The following is a 12,187-nucleotide window of genomic DNA, read 5'->3' as shown; positions in this document are numbered from 1 at the left end:
ATAGGAGCTATTGCTTGAGTCAATTTGGAAACATGAATAAAAAGTCAAAAGTCAATTTTTAACTCATTTTAAGTTATATTAATTTTTACATAAAAAATTAAAAAAAATTAAAAAATTAACTTTTAACAATCTTTTCAAAACATCCTTTTGTATTTTTCAGTGACCAATTTTTTATCTACAGAAATAATGATGGTGATAAACAACGGAGGCAGGGTGGGGTTCATTGCTTCACTTGCTCAATCTATAATTTTAGTTCATGTAGTTGAAAAGTGGGATTTGGGGACGCTACTGCGCTGCAGAAATGGGCCCATTTTTTGGTCTATTTTGATAATCCGAATCGTTCACATTTTAGAATATATCAAGTAGAACACGTCTATAAAAAATTAAGTTAATCAAATATCATTTACACATTCATCCACTTATATTTCTATCTACAAAAATAAATAATAATTGTGATTTAAAGTATTAAAATGAATACAAATATGGGTGGATGAATAGGTAAACGATATCCAATTAACTTGATTTTTTACAGGTATACTCTACTTGATGTATTCTAAAATGTGAACGGTTCGAATTATCAAAATGAGCCCTAAAATAGGCTTATTTCTGGGCATAATAGATGCTGCTGCACACCTGGCGCAGCAGCATCCCCAAACTTGTTGAGGTGATGCTTGGTAATGGTCTAGGGGTGTTCGTTATATGTATTTCTAATTTTTTAATTATATGGAGGAAAAAATAATATTATCATATATTTTAAAATGAAATATATACTTTAATTTTTTTTTCACACCATTTATATCAATTTTAATTTTTTTTTTAACTTTACTAACAAAAAAATTAATATAATATTTTTTTCTTCCTATATTTTAAAGAGCCTGTAATTTACTCAAATATGTTATTGGTCTGGATTCTTTGTCCCAAGTTTTTGCAAATAAAATATTTATATGTTAGAAATTAAATTGTTGTAGTCTGTGCATGAAATAAATATAAATCGTATATTAATATTTCTAACTAAAATTCATATATATAGGTGTATATATGCAGGTTATTTAATGGGAAATAATAAGGGAAGAATGAGAAATAGAATGGTAATTTTGGTATTTTCAATATTTTTTATGTTGATGTCATCCTTTTCTATTTGGTTAGTCGGTGATTTATTAATCCTGTGTATGGTTGGAGGATTTAGGAAGAGATTTAGATACAAAAAAAGAAAATGTTTGTGATACTAGGTGAAATATAGATATATTTTATTCTCATTCTACTTATTTTTTCTCTTTTCCTTTCTAAATCCATTGCCATATCTCCTAACCAAACACATCGTAAGAGATAGACTTAAGTGATACACATATTTTAAAAGTAAAGGAAGTCAATGATATTTCAAGGAATAAAAAGGATGTCAGTGCAATTTCAAAAAAATAGAGGGGTATCAGTGTAATTTACTCTAAAGTTTATGAAACCTTAACATTACTAGTCTTACTAGTAATTACTTATGGTTGTTTTAGGAAATAGGTTAAAGATTAATTTTTTATTTTTTTAAATATATATATAAAAAAATAGAAAAATAATATGATTTGAAAAGATTAAAAAATTACTTTTAATCTCTTTTTCAAAAAAATCTTTCCCAAAAAAAAGCCTTACTAGTAATTTACCTTCCTATTTTGTCGAGAAGAACGTACAGTATGTGCTAGGTGAAATGTACAGGGTCTTATATTTCTTCTCTCCCCTTTTTTTTTTTTAATTAATTAATTATTTATTTTTTATAAACATATCAATCACTTATATATTAGAAAAAATTATTCAGTGTAAGTTTTAAAAAAGAATTACAAATCAATGAAAAAATTTATCACTTTTAATGATTAAAGTGATCAAGTTTTTCATAATTTTACAATTTTTTTAATCTTACCGTTAATTTGTAATTTTCCTTGTGAATTATCAACATTACAAATTTAAACTTGTGAATTTAAAATTTATTCAAATAATAATAATAATAATAATAATAATAATAATAATAATGATTCAAATTTATTATATTTATAAATCCTAGCATTTCAATAATTCCACCTCACAAATATATCCAAGTAAATTATGGATTGATAATTATAGAATAATACTAGAGACCTAAATATTTTATTTAATGTTTTATCAAATGTTTTATATGAGTGTGAAATTACGTGAAACGTATATGGTGTGGGTTCTACACCCATATAAAACATTTGGGGTCATATACACTAAGGGTGAGCAGCGGATATTTCGATCTGCCTAAACCAGCTGAATTGAACTGAACCGATCTGTCATATTTTAAATGGATGCGTGATGACGAGTAGACGGTTACGGATTGTTTCTTTTTTCAATCCGCCTAGTTTTAGACGAATGACTGATTTGAGATTTTTTTGACAGCAACCGAACCCAAATCGCGAGTACCCTTAATAATTTGTAAGATTTTGTATTTTCAATTTGTTTAGATATTTTGTTTACATTTTCAATTGGAAAAGAGTTTAAATATTCTGTTGTGTTTTCAATTTATTTTCAATTTGAAAATCCTTTAATCAAATGACAAATGTTAATATTTAGTATTTTTGTGTAAAAAATTTAAAGTTTAATTTTTTCATTTTTTTTTTCAAAATCAAATTAAATAATTTTTTAATATAAAAAAGGTAATGAAATAATTTTGATAATTCATGATTTTTTTAAATGTACTTATTATTAATATTTGATAATTTACTTAATAATCTTTTAATTATATCGAGCTGGATTGTTATAAAAAAAAATGTTGATAAGTTATTATATTATGTTCAAAATTTATAAAAATTTAAACCGTCAAATTAATTAATATCCATCCATTAATTTGTCAACTTATTCAATTCGCATCCGTCAATCCGATGAACAGATACAAATTAATATTTTTAAGAAAAATGTTTGGTGGCCACAATTTATTTGGCTCAAATAACCCAAAACTGTTAAAACGACGTCGTTTTAACTTGTTTTGCACTAAAAATAATATCGTTTTGATAGTTTCAAACTGTTCAAGTCACAAAATTTGTGACCACCTAAGACTATTGTATTTTTAATCCACTAATTCGACAAATGAATGGCGAATTTGAGGTTATTCGATCCAAACCAAATCGTGACCACTCCTGACATACACGGTTGTCTATGCAATCTTCGGAACGTCAAATCTCATCCGTTCATTGGTTACCGCTAGTATTTTTAACAATAGAAAATCTGCAACGTACATCGAACAACTACAATTTTTCCCTCCAACAATGATAGAGACCACTAATTTTGGAGCTCTAAAAAGACCACTAATGACATGACACTCAATAAAAAAAGAAAAAAAATACAACACCAAGGCCAAAACATCAAATCATTCCTGGTGGGGCTCACTGCCACATCATTAGCGATAACACTAATTAGTGTTCTCACTTATTTTCCTTTTCCCTCACAAGTCAACAACTTCGTACGCTCTTTAGCGCCAATATTTATTTTATGGATATGGCTTCTGTGCCGTATTGTTGGGGCCGTAGAGCTCCACTACGGGTTTCGTTTTGATAATTTGAATTGTCAATGTATAGAATTCGTTGAGTATTATATGCCTGTAAAAAATCACGTTGATCGAATATTGATAGCTATGTGATCAAAATAATTTTTTGTCAACCGTTAAATTGTTCACCGTCTAATTTTTTTAATATGAATTTGATTTAATCATATAGCTATCGATATCCGATTAACGTGAGTTTTTATAAGCATATAATACTCAACGAGTTTTACACATTAAAAAGTTCAAATTATCAAAACGGGACCCGTGATGACCCCCACAGATCCAACAATATGGTCCAGTCCGATCCCGGACCGGACAAAAGCCATACCCAACAAGAATTTTTTCTTTTAACGAAGCAGAATCTTATGAAAATACCCTCCACCACTGAGAATTTTTCACATACCCGCCACTCCACTGTAAGTTAATGCCACGCAAGATGTCAAAACATTTTGCCACATAAGTTATATATTATGGAGTCTTTTGAGAAACAAAAATAAAGCTAATTTTTAGTTTTTTTATCAATTTTGAATTACATTATCTTTTATATTTTTTATCTATAAAAAGATAAAATTGACTAAAAATCTAAAAAATTAATTTTTTACCAACTTTTAAAAACACCACTATATATACTATTTTTTTATTATATATATTTTAAATTATGTGAATATTTTTTATTTTTTTAACCGTTTTGCGTGAACAAATTTAAAAATTATTTTTTTATAAAAAATTTAAATATATATATAAGACAAAACAAAACAAAACAAAAAGTCAACTATATTTTACTTATTTTTGTTTTTTTAACTTTTTTTTCAAATTTTTAAAATTTTTAAATTCGTCTCACGGAGTAAAATAAAAAAAATGAGGCAAAACAAACTTTTTTTTTAATAAAATTTTTTATTAAACAATTACTAGAGTAAAAAACCCAACAAAAGGTTTTTTTTTTTAAAAAAAAAAAACGCGCACACATATTCCAAATAGGGGTGGGCGCGGGTCGGTTGCGGCCACGAAACCTCCAATCCGCCATCCGTCCGCCAGATTGGCGGATTGAAGAAAATCAATCCGCATCCGTCCGCCAATCCGGCGGATGTGGATTGAGCGGATTGGCGGTTTGGCGGATGGATGCGAATCGGTTTGGCGGTTTAAAATTTTATAAATTTTCAACATAATTCAACTTGTGCACTTCCTTAAAAAAAAAGAAAAAAAAAAATATTACAGTCAATGACTTAAAAAAGTATTACAATCACTGTATGCCTTATCCAAAGAAAGAAAGTTTGAAACTTTAGAATATCACGATCACTGTATGCTTCATCCACATATTACAATTACAGCATGATTCATCCCTATAAAGTATTACAATCTGTGATTCTTAAAATATAATAACAATTCAAACCACCAAAACCATAAACAGAGCAGTAGTAGAGATTGAATGTCTCTATATTGTTACATCTACATATGTTTTTGAAAACAAAAACCAACCAGCATATATCATATTTTTTATTTATTATTTTTAGAGTTAGATTTAAAAACTAAAAAATATAGATGAATAATATGTTTATTTTTTTCAATTCAAAAATATATTCAAGTTGAAAACTTTTTTTCAACAAAATATTTAAACTCTTTTTCAATTGAAAACACAAACATAATATTTAAACAAATTGAAAATACAAAGTCTTATAAATTACTACAGGTGCTCGCGATTTGGCGGTTTGGCGGTTCGGTTGCGGCCAAAAAATCTCAAATCCGCCATCCGTCCGCCAAATTGGCGGATTGGAGAAAATCAATCCGCAACCGTCCGCTCATCATCACGCATCCGTCCAAAATGTGGCGGATCGGTTCGGTTCGATCGGTTTTGACGGATCGGTATATCCGCTGCTCACCCCTATTCCAAACACCCACTAAAAATTTAACTTTATTATAATTATTACTCATTTATTCTTTCAAACACACACTCATAAAAAGATTACATTCACAATCATTTACACTTCTAAACAAACACTCATATTAGGGCCCGCACAATTGGGTTTATTTTGGGAAGTATGAAAAAAAATTAATTTATTATTTTTTTTTTTGAAAAAATGAATCAAAAAATAGAGAGTAGTATTAAACTATCAATAGGTCTTAATAATTAGACTTAATTCTCATCAAATTTTATTGAAAATAAGTTTTGGTAAAATTATTGCTAAAAATAATTTTTTTTGTGACAATTTTTTATATATGTCACTAAAAATTGATAATTAGTGACTTTTTATCATGATTTTTATAAATTATCGTTAAAACTTATAATTAATGACTTTTTTTTTATGACAAATTTTTCTCATAGAATCTATTAGACAATAAATCTGCTTATTAAGACCTATACGTAAATATCTCATATAACAAAAATAATTTATAAATTAACTTTTTTTCTACTTTTCGAAATGACTCTTATTCTCTCTACGAATCCAATATATGTGTAATCTATTTGAGTACACACTTATTTATATTTTTAAATTTACTCATAAAGAGAATTATAGACTCCACATATATAAAGTCCACATATTTATTGTGGAGTGTTTTGAGAAGATGGTTAAATATTATTTTTTTTTAATTTTTTGAAAAAACGTATAAAAAATGTGAGAGATGATCTGGTGTATTTGGTTTGTTTTTGAGAGAGTGATTTTCAAAAAAAAAATTGGGGAGAGAATTTAGAAATTTTTTTGATTTGTTTGGTTGTATATTTTGAAAATAGTTTTAAAATTTGAAAGTTTGAGATGATTTGATATTTTGTTATAATTGAATATATGTGTGTGAGGGAAAAAGTGATTGGGAATGAGAGATGTGAGAGAAAAAGTAATTCTGAATTTTTTTTGAAAAAAATCACAAACCAAACAAAATTTTAATTTTTTTTTTCAAAAACAACTCTTCTAAAAACAAATCAAACAAGCTCATACGAACTCAAAATAAATTAAAAATTAAAAATTAAAAAACAACTTTTAAGTCACTTCTTAAAAAAAACTTGCATGCTTACAAGTGTAAATACGTGTCTTATCTTTTCTCCTAAAAATTTTGGTCATTGAAATTACTGACATCAAATATAAGAGGAATTGCAATCTCATGAAGACGAGCTAACTCTAAAATTCGTATTCCTCAGTTTGGCTTGCTAACACGAAGTTGGCACAACTTTTTACAACTTCGGGACACTTTGAGAAGATCAGTAAAAAGTCAGTTTTTTTGACTTTTCAGTTTTTTTTAATAAAAAAATTAATTTTTTTTTATCAAAAATAATTCAATTTTTTTTTGTAAAAAAAGTCACCAATAAAGACAAAAAGTAAAAAAATTAAATTTTTACCAACTTCTCAAAACACCACTTCATGGTATATTCATGTATTGGCCCACAAGAGTTTAAATTTCTTTAACTATTTCAAATTTTACTTCGGCTAAAAATCAATGTTTTTTTAGCACACAAATATCTCTTCTAGGAATAACAATACGCAACTCATAATCAAACATACAATTCAAAATTTCATTCAAAACTCATAAATTTTTTTAAAAATTTTCAAATTTTTTTTATTTAAAATATAAAAAATAATAGGTGCCAATTGTAAAAACTAAAAAATAAAAATAAAGATAAAACTGTTCCGGTCAATCGGGAGGATGACCGGTTAACCCAAAATTTTTCGTCTTGGAGAAAGTTTTCAAAAGTGAGTGTGAAATTAATTTTTGAAAACTCTAAACAAACGGTACACTCAAAACAAAAGGGTAGAAATGTGTTTGGCGAACTTTTCCAAACACAGATTGAGTTTTTTATTTTTCGTATTTTTTTTGTTTTTAGTAAATATTTTTAAATTTTTAAAATTTTAAATATTTTTTTTTAATTTTTTAGATGCACCTTGGTTAGATGTATCTAAAAAGTAAAATATTTGTGAAAAAATATTTTAAAAAATTAATAAATATATAAAAATAAAAAAAATATACTGAATTTGCATATATATATATATATATATTTTGGTATTTAGTGAATTTTGATAGGATTTTTTTTACGAAAATTATACTTTTTAAGTGTATTTATATTAGTTGTGTCTAAAAATTAAAAAATTCTTAAAATATTAAAAAAATTAGAAACAACATTGAACTTATAATTACCAAACTATTAAATAAAAATTCAATATGAAAATTATATTCTTGCAATAATATTTTGTGTTTGATAGGTTTTCTTTGGGTTATTTGAGAAGTATGTTAAAAATTAATTTTAATTTTTAATTTTTTTTAAACAAAATGTGTAAAAAAAATAAAAAAATAATATCATATAAAAGAAATTAAAAGTTAAGAAAGGCTTGGCTCACTCGAGCTTCCTGGAAGATACACAAAAGTCTCACGATCAGACGGTCAATCAATGACCTCCGACACATCTATGAATTTGAACAGTTGGATTGAAACTTACAACATTCACCGTACGATGGTGTCATCAGGCGAATCCTACCGTCCAATATTTACAAAATTGAATTTCAAAAGCTCGAGAGGGAGGAGCGACAGACACAAGCGTATTTGCTCCTCTCTCTCTCTCTCTCTCCTCTTCTCTCGTCTCGTACCCCTTTCGATTTCTCTCTCTACATCTTCGAAAACTCTTATCTCTCCTCTCTCTCTCTCTCTACCTATACATACATATACTCCTATGTATATACGTGTAGGGATCGAGGTTTCAATGATTCAGGTCAATCCAAGACTGTTCTTCACCAACATTTTTAGTCTGATTTCGACTCGAATCTTAGCTATGAAATGACGGAGTTTCGGATTTTCCAATTGTGTTTTGAGCGAAAACTCGATTTCAAAGCTGTTGAATTTGAAGGGGATTTGTGGAATTTGTGTGATTATTGGACAGAAATCAGTGAATTCGAGTAAATTTTTTGTTTTTTTTGGGTTGAGAGTTTGAAAATTTGTGAGTGTTGGATTTTGATTTTGAATTTGAAGTTGATGGAGAAAGGCGAAGGAGGAGGGGATTTCCCTCCAAAAAAGTCTCAATCGCACACGCCCGTGTTGGTAGCCGCACCGACGTCGGATTTTCCGGCGAAGAAGCTTGCAAGGCAGCTGGATTTTACGGGTTTTGGTGGCACATCGACGGCGGTGGTGTTGCCGGAGCACCCTCAACAGCCGGCGGCGGCTCAGCCACTGCCGCCGCCACAGCAACAGCTACTGGCGATGCCGATGCAATCTCAGTCGCCTCTTCCTTCAATTCGGCCTGTGTAAGTCTTCAATTATCTATTTTTCTTGCTCTTTTCATTCATGAAGTTTCAAATTTGTTTAAAAAAATTGGTCCTTGGAAGCTGAAGTTCTCTAATTTGTGAAAGGATCAAGGGTTTTTGATGTTCTGGTTGTTTCTGTCAAATTTGGTTATTTAGTTTTAATTTTGTAAGATCAATCATCATTGTGCATTGCCCATTTTCGAGATGCGATGGGTGGTTTAGAATGTCTCGTTTTGATTATAATGTGAAGGATCTCGCAGTTAAACTCCATACACATTATTTTTTTCTTCATACGAGTTGGGTTTGCACAATTGACTAATTTATAGACTGAACTAGATGATTTATAGTCGTTGTTCTGAACTAGATGATTTATAGTCGTTGTTCTGAACTTATGTTGAGGTTGATTTTGTTTATTTTTTCCTTGATGGTTTGATCAGTCCTTTTTTCATATGTTAAACCAGAAAACTTAATGACTTTTGTTCAGAATTTGGTTGTATTTGTGTATCTCATAGTCCGTTGACAGGAAACTTAGGTTGTGTTTGGACTTGGACCTTGGATTTGTGGAGGGAAAGGAAAAGAAAAGAAAATTTAGCTTCTCCTTCATTCACTTTTTCGATGAATCCATGATCCAAACCCAACAATAGAGAATCTCTGATGGAGGTGAGTATTTGTGGGATATTTTTTTCTCAAATTTCCATAGTTTTAAATTGTGTTTTTTTTTCCATGTATAGTAAATCAGATGAAATACTGATTTTTCAACCCCGGAGTGTTTCCTTCGTTTTTTATTTTTTGGCCCATGGGAGGCCATAAGACCAAGAACTAATGGTGGGTGATACCAGTTATGTCTTCCCTTCAGGGAATCAGGATAGGAAGCAGCCCCATAGGAGGATTCACGAGGGCTTCGCAATTCACATCTGGAGTTTTCCTTTTCTTATATTTGAATTTTTTTTTTTGAATTTTTTTGCCATATTTTGTATTTTTGGTTCCAATTTTCTTTTTTATTCAGTTTGTCTAGTATAATAAACACCTGTTAAAGTAATTTTCCTCTACATAACCCTGCTCTATAAATCTCGATTTTGCATTTGCTTTCTCATTCTCTAACAGACATGCATTAGCGTTTAGGTTTTCAACCTCATACTTTACATTCCTTTCACAAGAAAATGAGCTACAAGAAGTGAATTAGCTACTCTCTCTCTCTCTCTCTCTCTCCTTATTGTTAATAATATTGGAGCAAGTGATACCCTATTATTCTGAATGCTGATTTATATTTTGTTTCCCTAATACGTTAAGATATTTTTGGCACAAACTTTAATATTTGTGATTCCTTGTACACGAATGCACACATATAAGTAATTAAGGAATGTAATATTGTCTGCAAGACTTGATGTGAAAGCTAAATATCTATACATTCTAGTACTAATTAAAATGGATTTCTTTCTTCAGAAAACCAGAGTCCCCTAAAACGCGGTCGAAAACAAATGTCGAAGTAAAAGAGGGTACTCCGAAGAAGCAAAAGCAGTGTAACTGCAAACACTCAAAATGCTTGAAATTGTAAGTACATTCCTCTTTATATGCACGTTTGGTATGATGAAAGACTTTATCATAGAGCCATGTTGTCTTGCTTTAGAGTTTCTGTTGTAAAATATTTATGTAATTTTTTGTATTGTTCTATCATAAATCTTCTGCATGGAAGAAAAATCACGAAATATAGTTATTTCCTTTTTCGTTATAATTATGAAGGAGTTTCATGTTTCTAAGGATAGATGCAAAGCTGCAATTTTATATGCCTGGCTTGGATTAATGAAGTACTATTTTGCTAAAAGTTAGATACTCCGGAATTTTTTTAATGCTTTGAAATTATTATACTTGTGAGATTGAAGTATGGCACCCTCACTTTTCTCTCTCTCTCTCCACTTCTGTGTGTTTATGTGTCATCCTTCTTTGTTTGAACATGATCTTTTGTTTTAAATTTTTTAACAAAACAATAAAATAGAGGTTTGCTATGTTGGGTAGGCTAGGTAGGGTTGACAAACCATCCTAAGGCCTAACGGTGCAATGGCTGAAGGCTAACTGTAAGAAATAATGTATAGAGAAAGAGAGAGAATAAATTGTATGTATTATTATTGATTGATATATTTGTAATTGTTGAATTATTGAATGCTACAATGATTCCTATATATAGAAGAGTAGGTGGTAGTAGGTGGTAGATGGAGTAGGTAAAGTGGAGGTGGTAGGTGGAGTAGGTGATGTGGAGGTGGTAGTGGTGTAGTGGGTTTAGTGGAGTAGGTGAGGTGGTAGTGGTGTAGTGGGTTAGGTTTAGTGGGTGAAGTAGGTGATAGGTTTTAACAGCCCCCCGCAAACTCAAGGGGGATAGGAACTAACCAACTTGAGTTTGGAGAGAGTAACAAAACAAGAAAATACATAAAAAATAAAAGAGGATAGGAGACACTGTATGGTCGTATCAGACCGTTGTAGAAGACCGATGTAGAAGACACTGGCTCGTGTCGGACCGATGTAGAAGACAGTTTATGGGGTCATGTCGGACTGTTGTAGAAGACAGTTTACGGAGTCTTGCTGGACCCTTGTAGAAACTAACCGGAATCAATGTCGGGACAGTTTACCGAGTCTTGTCGGACCCATAAAGGAGCTAACCGGAATCAATGTAGGGGCAGTTTACAGAGTCTTGTCGGACCCATGAAGGAGCTAACCGGAATCAATGTCGGGACAGTTTACAGAGTCTTGTCGGACCCATAAAGGAGCTAACCGGAATCAATGTCGGGACAGTTTACAGAGTCTTGTCGGACCCATGAAGGAGCTAACCGGAATCAATGTCGGGACAGTTTACAGAGTCTTGTCGGACCCATGTAGAAACTAACCGGAATCAATGTCGGGACAGTTTACAGAGTCTTGTCGGACCCATGAAGGAGCTAACCGGAATCAATGTCGGGACAGTCTACAGAGTCTTGTCGGACCCTTAAAAAATGCACCCTCAAAAGGTGTGCCCAATTTTTCAAAAGGCGTGCCATCAAAAGGCGTGCCCAATCCATAAAAAGGTGTGCCGGACATGATGATGGCGAGGCACGTGGGCGCCTTGGCTTGCGCGCCCGTTTGTCGTCTGTCGGTAAGAGGCGCGCGATGCGCGTGGCTGCCTCGGCTATAAGACAGAGGCTGAGGCTGAGGCAAAAACACCTGTGAGAGATATTCTGAGAGAGATTTCTGAGAGAGATTCTGTATAACACTCTGTGGCCCAGAAAATGGCTTCGTCTTCGTCTTCCCGTGGACTGCTCACCCTCTTTCCCGACCTCAACGAGTCAACAAGAGAGAGAACTGGTGCGGTGGCACTGGAACCTCAACCAAGCGCCCCGGAGTTTGCTCCGTTGAACTTTCCGATGCGGTCGGTGGAGCAAAGAATGGCAGCGCAGTCGGATGT

The 12,187-nt window shown here is 31.2% G+C and overlaps 1 pseudogene across 1 annotated transcript in view; it reads left to right on the top strand.

The window, feature by feature from the left end:
* Positions 1–8,034: 8,034 nt before the first annotated feature.
* The window catches only part of LOC114271286 (protein tesmin/TSO1-like CXC 5), a 31,561-nt pseudogene continuing 27,408 nt past the window's right edge, over positions 8,035–12,187 (top strand). Inside the window, exons 1-2 of the transcript XR_014330476.1 lie at positions 8,035–8,757; positions 10,201–10,308. The product of XR_014330476.1 is annotated as a protein tesmin/TSO1-like CXC 5 (transcript). The remainder of the gene's footprint in view (positions 8,758–10,200; positions 10,309–12,187) is intronic.

This window comes from Camellia sinensis, chromosome 5 (assembly GCF_055761805.1).
Source record: "Camellia sinensis isolate YWXY chromosome 5, ASM5576180v1, whole genome shotgun sequence".
Classification (NCBI taxonomy): domain Eukaryota; kingdom Viridiplantae; phylum Streptophyta; class Magnoliopsida; order Ericales; family Theaceae; genus Camellia; species Camellia sinensis.
The sequence above is the reverse complement of the archived record's forward strand: the minus strand, read 5'-3'. Positions and strand labels throughout refer to the sequence as shown.